This window comes from Callithrix jacchus, chromosome X (assembly GCF_049354715.1).
Source record: "Callithrix jacchus isolate 240 chromosome X, calJac240_pri, whole genome shotgun sequence".
Classification (NCBI taxonomy): Eukaryota; Metazoa; Chordata; class Mammalia; order Primates; family Cebidae; genus Callithrix; species Callithrix jacchus.
The window spans coordinates 116,132,868-116,146,208 of record NC_133524.1 but is presented as its reverse complement, the minus strand read 5'-3'; the positions used below and the strand labels follow the sequence as shown (position 1 = coordinate 116,146,208).

The 13,341-nt window shown below is 40.2% G+C and overlaps 1 long non-coding RNA gene across 1 annotated transcript in view; it reads left to right on the top strand.

Moving 5' to 3' along the window:
* Positions 1 to 5,014: 5,014 nt before the first annotated feature.
* Positions 5,015 to 13,341, top strand: part of LOC128930646 (uncharacterized) — a 41,211-nt gene continuing 32,884 nt past the window's right edge. Inside the window, exon 1 of the long non-coding RNA XR_008478908.2 lies at positions 5,015 to 5,492. This is a non-coding gene — a long non-coding RNA (uncharacterized LOC128930646). The remainder of the gene's footprint in view (positions 5,493 to 13,341) is intronic.

Genomic DNA, 13,341 nt, shown 5'->3' with positions numbered 1-13,341 from the left:
ATGCTTTATCTGTAGCAAAAACCCTATATTAGGCTCTCTGGAATACCAAAATGAATAACCCAAAGGTCTCTACCTCTTTGGGGAGCGCAGTGGGTTGGGTACACAAACATGGACAAAAATATTTGTACAAGTTGAGAATCAGAGAGAAGGGAATAGCAAATTGAATGCTGTCATTTGAGCTGTATCTTGAAAGATGAATACTATTACTTGCATTTTAAATTTTTTATTATTACTATTTCCATAGCATTTCATCTTCAGAGGGCCTTAGTGCCTGACACATAGTAAGTGTTCAGTGATTGTTTAATGATGGAATAAATACATTGTGAGTTACATAATTTTTAAAAATCCTCTGGTAATACCCTTCCAACTGAGTTCCATGAATGAAGCAACAGGATGGGTGTTTGGAGAGCAAAATTGTTTCCCTTTTAGGCTGGCTATTGATCATATTCAACTAAGGAACCAAATAGTAACTATTTTCTGCCGCAATTAAGGCCACTCACTATCTTCATTATATTTTTTAAGAGATATGTATAGGATAATACTGCATTCATTTCCAAAATCTTGAATTTGTATTTATTAATACCTTTCAGTTGGAATTCCCGTGCTTCTTCCCTTAAAAAATCTTGCTAAAAATGTCCATCAGGATATTAGACTGAAAACAGATCTAACTATATCTAATTTTCTCCAACAGGAAATGAGACATGGATGCCATCATCTACCCATTCCTAATCTAGTCTACATTCTCCTCAATAAAGTAAAGCCACATACTATAATAAAACATTGAAGTGGTGTAATATAGCTGTATTTTACATGGAAATATGCAATTCCTTAAGCTCTTCTCTAAGATTTTGTGTTATGGGAAAACAAACTATGTGGGAATTATTGCATTATTGATTTTTGATTAGGATTTAACATTATGAAAGTTTTATTGTTTACCATAAAGACATTTCATGGCAAATAGAAGTATGCTGTTGTAAAATAAACTAAGGCAGATTGGTATTTTTCCTGGCAACTGAGCACTTAATGACCATTTTTCTGAGTTATCCTCCCCAAAACATAGTAAAAAAAAAAAACAATAATTCGAACAAAGTATATCTTGAAAGTTTAGGATCTATTTATCTTTCAGTAGCTTAATTGATGGAAACTAAAATGAGACATCTTTGAAATACAGATAACAGTGGTAGTAGATGCCACCCTAGATATCATGTTTGTTGATCACCTCTCAGTAAATTGGAAGGCACAATACAATTTATTTTGCAGCACCATTAACATCACCGAGACTGGCAACAGAATTGCCTTGCCTTTGTCACTTTTCTGAAAGGATTTTAAAAGTTTGGAGTACCAACTGACATATGATGAAACCTGTTCATTCAAAGCTCAGGAAACCTTCTCTTCCCTTCTTGCTGTATCTCTCACCCTCTAACCAAGCAAAAACTAAACAAGTTTAAAAGCTGCCTGTAATGAAAGGGGATCAAATGTTCAGGAAAGGAATTTTATTTGTAGGAAAGCAAAACAGACCAAGAAACTTGAGTGGCCCTAATAATTGTCATTGGGACAGGATCATTGGAAAGTTTCATTAATTTTCCATTTCTCAACTAGTTATTTCACCTTTTACTTTTGTTTTTATCTGGAAGGCTTAACCTTACTTCAAACAACCCAGTAGATTGTAAAGAGAACAACTTATATCAAATGGATTTGGAAGTATCAATTGTTTCACGTTCTAGAAAGGTTATATTGGCTGAAAATGGAATGAGTTAGGTTTTATAGCCATATTGCCAGCGTTCGCTTGCCTTTTGAACTTGATTATGAATTCCATGAGGGCAGTAACTGTCCTCTCCTGTGTTAAAATGCCAACAATCTTGTGGGTGCTTAATATATGTTAATTGATGATGACAAAAGATAAAGTGACACTTATTCAGTCTTAGAGCCCTTCCTATATGTTATACTTATGGTTACAGATTTGGCAAGGTCACTCTATGGGATCTGCAGAAACCCCAGTAAGGCAGAGTGGAAGAAACAAAGTCTTGAAGAGAAGACATGAGTGGGTTGGAATTCTGATGCTGCCACTTACTAGCTCTTTGATCTTGAGCCTGATTCTTCATCTGTAAAATAGGGATAATAATACCTTCCCACAGAGTCACTTTCAGGATGAAATGAATTAACTATGCATAGTGTCAAACTGCTCATGGTTTTCAGAATATGTTATGCAGTTTACTGCTTTCAAGTCTGTGCCTGGAGCCCTGAGCTTGGAATAGTCATTCCCTTCATAGCCACACTTCGCTTACTTAACCTGTTGTCTGGTTAGTTCCTGGTAAGTGCCTGGTCTTCCGTAAAAACCCAACTCAAGTATTAACTTATTTGTGAAGCATGCCTTGGCTCAACAAATTGTAGATAGAGATGGTTGCTTAATGCTGAATGAATGAGTGTCTGGAACCCAATAATTGCTAAGTATATGTTGCTTTTTCACCACTATCCCCTTTGCTGCTTAATCCCAACCAATCTCTCTTTAAGTGGCCTGTTTAATACTGCTTATTGCCATTTTTTCTGAAAACTTTCCAAAGTCAATTGTATAGGGAAATCTAACTCTCCTACTGGGAAAAGAGGAGTCGATAATTGCTAACAATAATACAATCTACCAAAAAAAGCAACAGACAGCTTATTCCAAACTTGAACAAAATTGAGGGAATATACTACCCATGAGTCATTTGTGAAAAAATACTTGGCAATATACAAAGTCAAATAAAATAAGAAATAAGTACAAATAAAAAATGAAGAATGGAGATTTTGCAGTAAGCAAATCTATTTAAGTGGAGGACTAAGCCCAAACAACAGATTGATTATGACTATGTGACAATGAAACTTATAAACCCCGGCACTGTAAATTCCATTCATTTTTTTCAATACATATTAAACATATATCATTTAGTACTTACTCTGTGCCAGGCAATGTTGTAGGCATTGTGGATATAATTATCATCAAGTTGAAATCTTGGTCTTCATGGAAGTTACATTATAACGGAAGAGATATAAAATCAACATTTGCACATATATAATCTAAATATATAAGACAAGATCAGAAAGTAGTAAGTACTATAAAGAAAAATAGAGGGAGGGGAGCATCACACACTGGGGTCTGTAGAGGGGAAATAGGGGAGGGACAGCAGGGGGTGGGGAGTTGGGGAGAAATGCCTGATATAGGTGATGGGGAGGAAGGCAGCACATCACACTGCCATGTGTGTACCTATGCAACACTCTTGCATGTTCTTCACATGTACCCCAAAACTTAAAATTCAATTAAAAAAAGGAAAATAGAGCAAAGGGATATAGAATGATGAGGGTGTTATTGTAAATTGTGTGGTCAGGGACAGCCCCTCTGAAAAGGTGATGTAGGATCAAAGAATGGAATGAACTAAGGGAAAGGGCCATATAAATATCAGGGGAAGAACATTTTAGGCAGTGGAACATGTCAATAGCCTTCAACCAAAGACTACCAGAAACATACCCATAGCTGACAAATTGGGTTTATTACTCTTACTCAAAGGAGGGAGAACACACACTATAGGTAACTATGATGTGTTTCAGTAAGAGGTTGTTAGAATCAACCTAGTATAGGATTTGGGCAATATGGGGGAAAGTCTAGGAAGCAGGAGTTCCATCTCAGACACATCAGAAAGCAGGGGCTATATGATTGCACATTTCAATAATCTTATTGAAATGGGAAATCTTATAGGGAGAGGAAACTAGAGGGAGGATAAAGCTGTACATTAACTGGCAAAGTAGCGGTGACCTATGTTGACCAAGAGGGGGTATTTGGTGTTTTCTGGGTGTCACAATAAACTTGTTTTTGTCTGTACTTAGACAAGCTTGTGAAGTGGCCTTGTTTTGTCTCACTTGGTCAGTCTCCCAGTGATCTTGTCTTGTGTTGGTGTTCTGTGATTTTATGTTCAACAAGAGAAGAATATGCCTAACTGTGAGTGCGAGGCCAGCTCGTGGATATCAGGAGCTGTCCCCACTTCCTTTCTCAAACAGCAAGCGAAAAGGCTTATAATATAAGGAACAAGGCTGGGTGCTGTGGCTCACCCCTGTAATCCCAGCACTTTGGGAGGCTGAGGTGGGTGGATCACCTGAGGTCAGGAGTTCGAGACCAGCATGGCCAACATGGTAAAACCGTGTCTCTCCTAAAAATACAAAAATTAAATCCCAGGTACTTGGGAGACTGAGGCAGGAGAGTCACTTGAACCCAGGAGGTGGAGGTTACAATGAGCTGAGGTCGTGCCATTGCACTCCAGCCTGGGCAACAGAGTGAGACTCCATCTCAAAAACAAAACAAAACAAAACAAAAACCAATTTTAGAAGTAGTGGGAGAGGAAGGAGGAAGCACAACAGTGGCTATCACCTCATCTTTAATAGAAAGTAGTCACTTTCTACCATATTATTTTATGTAACATACTTATACTAAAACATTGTTCTTTATGTGAAATTCAAAGGTAAGTGGGCCTACTGTATATTTCTTTTTGCTATTAACAAATCTGACAACACTGAAATAAACACACTTTCAGCTGTCTACGAAATACTTTGAATACTTTGTCCCTTTTCTTACCATCTCAGATTTTTCTTTTAATTCAAATAGACTCCAAAAAAATGTGAATCTATTTGAGCCAGTCCTATTTGTTATATATGTACATATATACACACATAACCAAATGTGCATATTTTATACACACACGCAAACACATGACACAGAGTGCACCCAATATTATAGTACATGTAATACACAGTCACGGAAAGCACCTGAACATGAGAAGAATTGACTATGTTGTTGATATGGTCATTCTGTGAAATGTCTCCAGTGGCTTGTCGTCCTGCCATTCAGTAGTTATTTCCAGTACGAGCCTAAGAAAGACGTGGTCTTCGTGAGGATTTAGACCTGGCAAGCTCAATGCGGAACCAAAGGATGAGCGAAATCGGTTGCAGTGGTGGTTTATTTACACCAAGACACACACCTCTTTACCTTGGCCGGAGGCCACGCAGGCATGGGGAAAGGTTTTGCCAACGTACTCGCAAGGATTCCCATGGTTTCCTTTGCTCCCAGCTGTTGTGCGGGCTGGGTTTTTGGAGCAAAGGCAACGGATACTGCTGAGGCTCCTGAGAGTGTCTCGTTTTCGAGGCTGCAGTAGCTCCAGTGTCCGGTTCTGCGGTACCGAGAGGGAGGCCTCAGGCTCCGAGGGGAAGTGTTGCAGTTGGTCCTAGAGCCCCAAGCCCAGCAAAGCCTCCGGTTCCCTGCTGGGGCGCACCTCTCGCTGAAACTCTTGCTCTCTGACTGGAGAATGGAATGGCCTCAACCAAGGCTCCCGGAACCAGCCCTGCCGCTCCCTCTTGTGATCCCATTCTCAAGAGCGGCTTTCTGCGCCGCGTGGCATCTCCTTCGCTTCAGCGCCCTTGTGCGACTATTGCGGCAACTACTTAGGCTCCTACGGGACGAGGAGAGGGAGGTGAGCCCGTGGCAGAAGTGAGTGAGATCACGATCGCACCTTAGCTCTAAGGAGCCCGCTTGCCTTCAACGAGTCTGCTTCACCTTTTAGCCCGCTTCTGACGTTTTGCATTTCGCTCCTTCTACCTTCACTACTCCCATTTCCATCCTTTTCTGCAATCTGTCCACGGCAGCTCCTTGTTCGCCCTTCTCCCTTACATTCTTACTCATCCTTGGGCCCCTTTGTAGGGTGCCCTGGTCTCCCTCCACCCTCTTTCACCTCTGATCTCGGGGTGGACACGGCTAAGGGTCACAGATCTATGTATAGCATTTATTTCTTTTGTGTTATCATTCGTGAACATGTTTTTATTCTCCACTACACTGAGCTCGTGGAAGGAAGGACCCCTATTTTATTCATTACAGAATTTGCAGTGCCTGATAGGGACTCAAACTACTGAATGTTGTGTTTTGTATGTTGCGTGAATGAACAGATGAGTTTGAGATACTAACAGGCTAAGTAAAGGGAAATTCCTTGTAAGGAGTTGGAAGGGGTTGAGATTAAGGGTTTAAATTGGAAAGGAGAAATAACTTTCTCTGAGACAAGATAATTGGATGAATGTAGGCAAAGTGATGTGCTAAATTGTAGATGTGGCTACCTTGAGGAAGGTCTTATGTGGTCTCAATCTTGATATTGAAGAATGAGAGGAGAGTGAGATGAGTTTTCCTCTAATGAGAGTGAATATTGGAGTGGGAAGTAGATGGTTTGAGAAAGAAAATAGTTATTGCTGTGTACGTACTCATATCAAATGTTTATTGAGTGTGTCAGGTACTATACTGAGTGCCTGAGTGCCTTACATGCATTATGGTTAAAAAAAATGAGAAATTTTAAAACATTACAGGTATTGAGGAATAGGTTGAAATTCCAACAGTTGGGAGATGTCTTGATGAGTCTTTTTCTTCCACTAGTGGGATATAATAAAGTATAGTGATGAGAAGGACAGCTACTAGATTCAGACTTTCCGAGTTTGAAGCCTTGCTTTGACACTTAATACCTGTGTGGCCTTGGTAACCTCTCCAAACTTCGTTTCTTTCCCACCTGTAAAAGGGGGATACAAAAGTACTTACATTTTTAGGGTTATTGTAATGATTTAGTGCCTTGCACATAATAAACATTTCACAGGTGTTGGCTATTATGGTTTCATGCTTGGGAGCAGATGCAGTAAAAACAGTCCTGAGTCAAGTTAAAGATACATCTCTTTTGCCCATGTGGGAGAGCTGAGTGAAACTACTGTGCCTTTCCTCTGAGGAGCCCTCCTATCTTTGGGATAGAAAGGTCCTCCCAGTTATTGTCAATCAATAAACTTATTATTTTAGAATCCTAAACAAAAGATATAAGAACAACTTGGGTAAAATTTGCATTTGTGCACATAGAAAATAAATAATTTATCTTAAGGTACAGATAAAACCAGGTAGCAGCAGGTACTGTTATAATCATTTGCTGTTCATCATGTTGATGGAGGAAGGATTCTCACCCTTTGTGTTATGGAGTAGCTAAACACAGGACAGATGAGATCAACAGCAGTTTATTAATCACATATACTCACAGCTGGAATGGGAGAGAACACAGCGTGCCACGAAGGGTCACACAGAGGTTGCTGTCAGTAAGACAGTGAATAATCAGGAGCTGTGGGAGTTAGATTTTGTGGTATCAAGAAATTAGGCAGGCACGGTGGCTCACACCTGTAATCCCAGCACTTTGGGAGGCTGAAGTGGGTGGATCACGAGGTCAGGAGTTCAAGACCAGCCTGACCAACATGTTGAAACCCCATCTCTACTAAAAATACAAAAAGTAGCCAGGCATGGTGGTGCATGCCTGTAATCCCAGATACTTGGGAGGCTGAGGCAAGAGACTTGCTTGAACCCCAGAGGCGGAGGTTGCAGTGAGCCAAGATTGTGCCACTGCACTCCAGCCTAGCAAGAGAGCGAGACTCCGTCTCCAAAAAAAAAAAAGAAAAAAAAAGGAAAGAAATTGAGGTAATACCTGCTTTCCCTTGGAAGGATATGATTGGCTTGTTTGAATAATTCCATAGGCTGACAGTGTACTAAAATCTGCTACCCAGAGATAAGCTCGAACTGTATCTGGTCCCTTTGAGAAGGAAGGTCATTTGGCTAGGGGACCTTACTTGCAGGAGCAGAATGGGGAGGAGAATTCACAATTAGGCCATTGGGAGCCCTCCTGATTTCCCAAATTGTTAAGGTAGTACACAATATTGGGCCTTAATTTTGTGCCTCACACCGCAAAGACTGTGTCTTTATAGTCTGGCAGGCATCCTTGGTCCCTATACTCATATTCCAAGAATTATTAGACGTATGTTTACTTTTAGATTGCCTGCTGTTGAAATGAGAAACCGGAGTCTAACTCTGTATACTTATAATATCTTTTCCCTGAATAAAGAAGTAAAAAATAATTTATTCAAACAATGAAATCAAATATATTTATTTTATGAGGCTTTTAAAAAACAAATGAAGACATAAGCAGCTAAACTTTGGGGAATTGAACCTCTCTTGGTTAAATTTTTTCAGTTTATGAGTAACAGCAAAAATTAAAACAATAAATGACAAACATTATAACACACAAAAAAATTAGTGTCCTCCAATGTAGGGCCCAGCCCTACAGGGTTCAGTGAGCCCCTCTCTGCTGGTGTGGAGATGAGAAATTGTAGAAATAAAAGACACAAGACACAGAGATAGAGAAAAGAGAGTTTGGGCCCCAGGGATCCACTGCCAACCAAAGTGTGGAGTCCAGTAGTGGCCCTGAGTGCCTGGATGCTCTTTTATTGAGCACAAAGCTGGGGGCAGGGTAGGTAGGGTGTGGCATTGGTGTTCGGTGGCTGGAGGCAGGGTAGATAAGGCGTGGCAGTGGTAGGGTCAAGTACATCACGTGTTATACAGGTAGGGGCTCAGGAATTTCTAGTAGCCAAGATGAGGTAAGGAGCATAATGCATCAGCACTTTTCTGTGCTTGTTAAGAAAGAATAAAGACATTAAGATTTATATTACTTTAACTGATTATCACTTCTAAGTAAAAAGGAACCAGGTGCAGAAGTGGAACATGAGAGCGGACATGGATCGTGACCACTGAAGCACAGCATCACATAGAGACAATTAAGCCCCTGGATATCTGTGGGCCTACCTGACAGTCGTCAGGCCTTACCACAAGAGCTTGGAGAACTGGAGTTTTCTCCTAACTCCTCTAAGGAAGGAGAAGTCTCAGCCATCTCAAGTGTCTCCTTCCCTAGCTGGCTAAACAGCGGGCACTTTTTCAGCACTGGCACTGCCACACAGTCAAGGTGCCCTCCAGCAGTCTTTACACAGGTGTGACAGAGGGCCCAAAGCGTCTTGCCTTAGGGTCATTTCTTTCACAATATCACCCCAGGTTCACACTTCTGACCTGAGAGGCATCAGTAAAAGAATTAGGATCACCTATGAATAACTAAGATTACCAATGAATAACTAATAACTACAACAGTTATATTTCTAGTTACTTTCTTCTTCATTATTTATATGGAAATAGGCTGAGGCTTCTGGCTCCTGCCTCAGCACTTATGGGATATACCCCCTACACTCCAAAGAGCAGATGTACTCCTTTCTTAAAAGGAACTAAAGGTAGTGTAACATACATAAGAGTTAAAACATGTTGCTAGTGGATTGTAGGATGCTAATTGTTTTCTTTAAATTTTATTCATGGGGTGCTAATTTCCTATTATTGAAGAGTTCAGTGTTAAAACAGATAATACATTTATATTTCGAATTTTTTTCCTCAACCCAGGAGAAGGTTGCATTCCAGATAATAGTATTACACAGCAATTTTTTAAAAAAATGAGTGAAGGATATGAACAGACACTTTTCAAAAGAAGACATGCAGGAGGCCAACAAACATATGAAAAAATGCTCATCATCACTGGTCATTAGAGAAATGCAAATCAAAACCACATTGAGATACCATCTGATACCAGTTAGAATGGCAATTATTAAAAAATCTGGAGACAACAGATGCTGGAGAGGATATGGAGAAATAGGAACGCTTTTACACTGTTGGTGGGAGTGTAAATTAGTTCAACCATTGTGAAAGACAGTTTGGTGATTCCTCAAGGATCTAGAAGTAGAAATTCCATTTGACCCAGAAATCCCATTACTGCGTATATATCCAAAGGACTATAAATCGTTCTACTATAAGGACATATGCACACGAATGTTCATTGTGGCACTGTTCACAATAGCAAAGATCTGGAACCAACCCAAATGCCCATCAATGATAGACTGGACAAAGAAAATGTGGCACGTATACACCATGGAATACTATGCAACCATAAAAAACGATGAGTTTGTAGGGACATGGATGAATCTGGAAACCATCATTCTCAGCAAACTGACACAAGAACAGAAAACCAAGCACCACATGTCCTCACTCATAGGCAGGTGTTGAATAATGAGAACACGTGGGCACAGGGAGGGGAACATCACACACTGGGGTCTGTTGGGGGGTGGGGAGCTAGGGGAGAGACAGCAGAGGGCAGGGAGTTTGGGGAGGGATAACACTGGGAGAAATGCCTGATGTAGGTGATAGGGGGATGGAGACAGCAAACCACCATGGCATGTGTGTACCTGTGCAACAATCCTGCAAGATTGCACATGTACCCCAGAACTTAAAGTACAATAAAAAAAAATGAAGATAGGAGTGTAGTTTGGTAGTTAATTTTTCTGTATCCAATACTATGTGAAATCTGAATGCTTTTTTTTTTTCTTATTTCTTTTCTCTTTGGTGTTACTCATAAGTTTCTTCTTCCCTCTCTATTTCTGTGTTTACATTGAGTTGAGACAATGTGCTTCACAGGTAAGCCTATAATTTGTGACAAGGTGATAAAGCATTATTATCTGAAGTATATTTTTATAGATACCCTTGGGAAATGCTTAAAGAACCTGGAGTCATAGAATCAGAGTCAGAAGGGACCCTAAAAATAATTTTATAGGCAGTACCTAAATTATTCCAGATGTGATCTTCAAAGGGAAAGGTTATATAATATAGAAACTCCCTTTCTAAAGTATTATAGAACTTTATTTATTGATTTATTTACTTTCTTTCTCTCTCTCTTTCTTTCTTTCTGATGCAGGGTCTCACTCTGTTACCCAGGCTAGAGTACAGGTGGCATGATCATGGCTTACTGCAGCCTTGATCTTCCCAGCTCAAGTTATCCTCCTCCCCAGCCTCCTGAGTAGCTGGGACTACAGGTGTATACCACTATACCCAGCTAATTTCCTAATTTTTTATACAGAAGGTTCTCACTATGTTGCCCAGACTGGTCTCACATTCCTGGGTTCAAGCTGTTCTTGTACTTTGGCCTCCCAAAGTGCTGAGATTATAGGTATGAGCCACCATGCCAAGCCTACTGTAAAACGTTAATAATACTCACTTTCAGAATTCTTTGCAACAAAACAAATACACACACACACACACACACACAGAATTTTTTACTGTGGTATAGCCTCAGGTCCTGCGAACACGTGTCCCCAAAATCTCTTTAGACTGTAGCTTCTTACGGTCTTCTTGCTCTGAGAAGAAGAACAGTTGCTGCTCTACCATTTGTTTTTTACATGCTTAGAATACAATTATGATCTCTTCCTCAGACTTCTTATATCGTTTCTTTCATCTTCCCTTATGGTTCTTGTTTCTCTATTTTCACCCCATGGTTTCTTCTGAAAATATAAATCCTCCATGCTGCTTTCAGTTTGAATAGAGCTTTGTAATCTGTAAAGCATTATGCAAATGTAAGAATGTGAGTTATGTTATTATTAAGAAAGTGTGAAAGTGGCAGACCCTTAACTGTATTCTTTTTTTTTTTTATTTGAGACAGTCTTGCTCTGTCACCCAGGCTGCAGTGCAATGGCATGATCATGGCTCACTGCAGCCTTGTCATCCCAGGCTCAAGTGATCCTCCCACCTCAGCCTCCTGAGTAGCTGGGACTACAGGCAAGCACCACCATACCTGGCTAATGTTTTAAATTTTTTTGTATAGATGGGGTCTTGCTATTTTACCTAGGATGGTCTTGAACTCTGAGGCTCCTCCCACCTTTGCCTCCCAAAGTGCCGGGATTCAGATATAAACTATATTCTTACGAAAGCAGTCCAATGCTTGTTTTTAATGGTTCTCGGACAATTGTCGTTGTTGCCGAAAAGTTTTAAGCCTATGTTTTTATACTCTATGATCCATAGTTCATCACTTTCCTAATTCTTATAACCATTTTCTTTAAATTCAGCTCTGATGAACATATACAAGTAGAGAAGGAAGAGCCAAAAGAATACAGTACTTTGGTTTCGATATCAGAAGGTATTTTTAAGGTATAGACCTTTTTTGAAAAGTTAAAAAAAGTTTACAAATAGTTGCAAACTAAAGTAAAGTTGAGTGACTTGGCTTTCACTCAAATTGCCTATCATCTATTCCTTTTCATTATTTCAAATGCAATAAAATTGATAATCAGAAATACTTTTTTAGAAGTTATTTTTTATGGAAAATAGTAGTCTAGTCATTCAAGTGAAAGGTCCAAGAAAGGGAGAAAGAAAAATTCATCGAAAAGAAAACACAAGAAGTATTCTGAAGATAGCGACAGTGACTCTGATTCTGAAACAGACTCCAGTGGTAAGAAAGCCAACAGCATTCTGCAAGCCTTGCTTCAAAACTAGTTTTACTTCTTAAAACTTATTTTAGAAGAAGGTTCCTGAAAACAATAGTAGCACTGAAAAGTTTTTGAATGCTTGCTAACCTTGTGCCAGGCATCCCGTTAAATGCTTTATATTCATTATTGCCATTTAATTCATACAATAGCTGTAAGGTACATCTTACAGATGAGGAAGTGGACACAGAGCAGGTTTTAAGTACTATCCCCAAGGTCACACAGTTGGGATTCAAACCTAAGCGATCTGACTCCAGATTGGATGTGCATAGTTGTACAAGGCATGTGCCACCAGACCAAGTCAGGGGGCTGGGCTGTACCAAAGTAAGCCTTACAGGGCTGCATTAGCCCAGTGGAAGGGCTCTTTTATGTAATTCTCATGCCCAGTCGGCACTGCTGTACAGTTTTCAAAAAGGCACGCCCTTTAGACTGGCTGCCAATTTGTGGATGGCACCCCATCTGGGGTAATGCATCACAAAAAGCCACCTTGTTTGTGCCCTCTCCTGGCTAATGATTGGCCAGAGGGTGCTTCCTCTGGATTGTCATATTACACAAAGGCTCTGCCTCCTCTGATATTGCCCCAGTTTCCTGGTTCCCCAATGTCACTTTACTTCCTAGCTGCTGGGAAACCAAACTTTCTTAAAGCACACTTCTAAGCATGTCAGTCCCATACTCAAAATCCTTCCATAGTTCTCCATAGCCCTCAGGGTAAAGTTCAAACCCTGACTGATCTTTCTCTAATCACATATACTCTGTCACTCTTTCTTGCACCATACTGTGTAGCCTGAAACCTACTTCCTTTTTTTTTTTTTTTTTTTTGAGACAGCCAGGCTGAAGTGTAGTATGGCTCAATCTCTGCTCACTGCAACGTCTACCTCCAGGGTTCAAGTGATTCTCCTGCCTCAGCCTTCTGAGTAGCTGTGACCACAGAAGACACGCACCACCACACCCAGCTATTTTTTTTTTTTTTAATTTTGTAGATATGAGGTTGTGCTGTGTTGCCCAGGCTAGAACTGCTTTCTGTCTCTTCAGGATTCCATGTTCTTTCTGTTGACTCTATTACTTGGTAAAGAGGCACTTTGCCTATAATACCAGTCTCTCCTTTCAACAAGCTTGGCTTACTTGTTGCAACAATGGGCACGC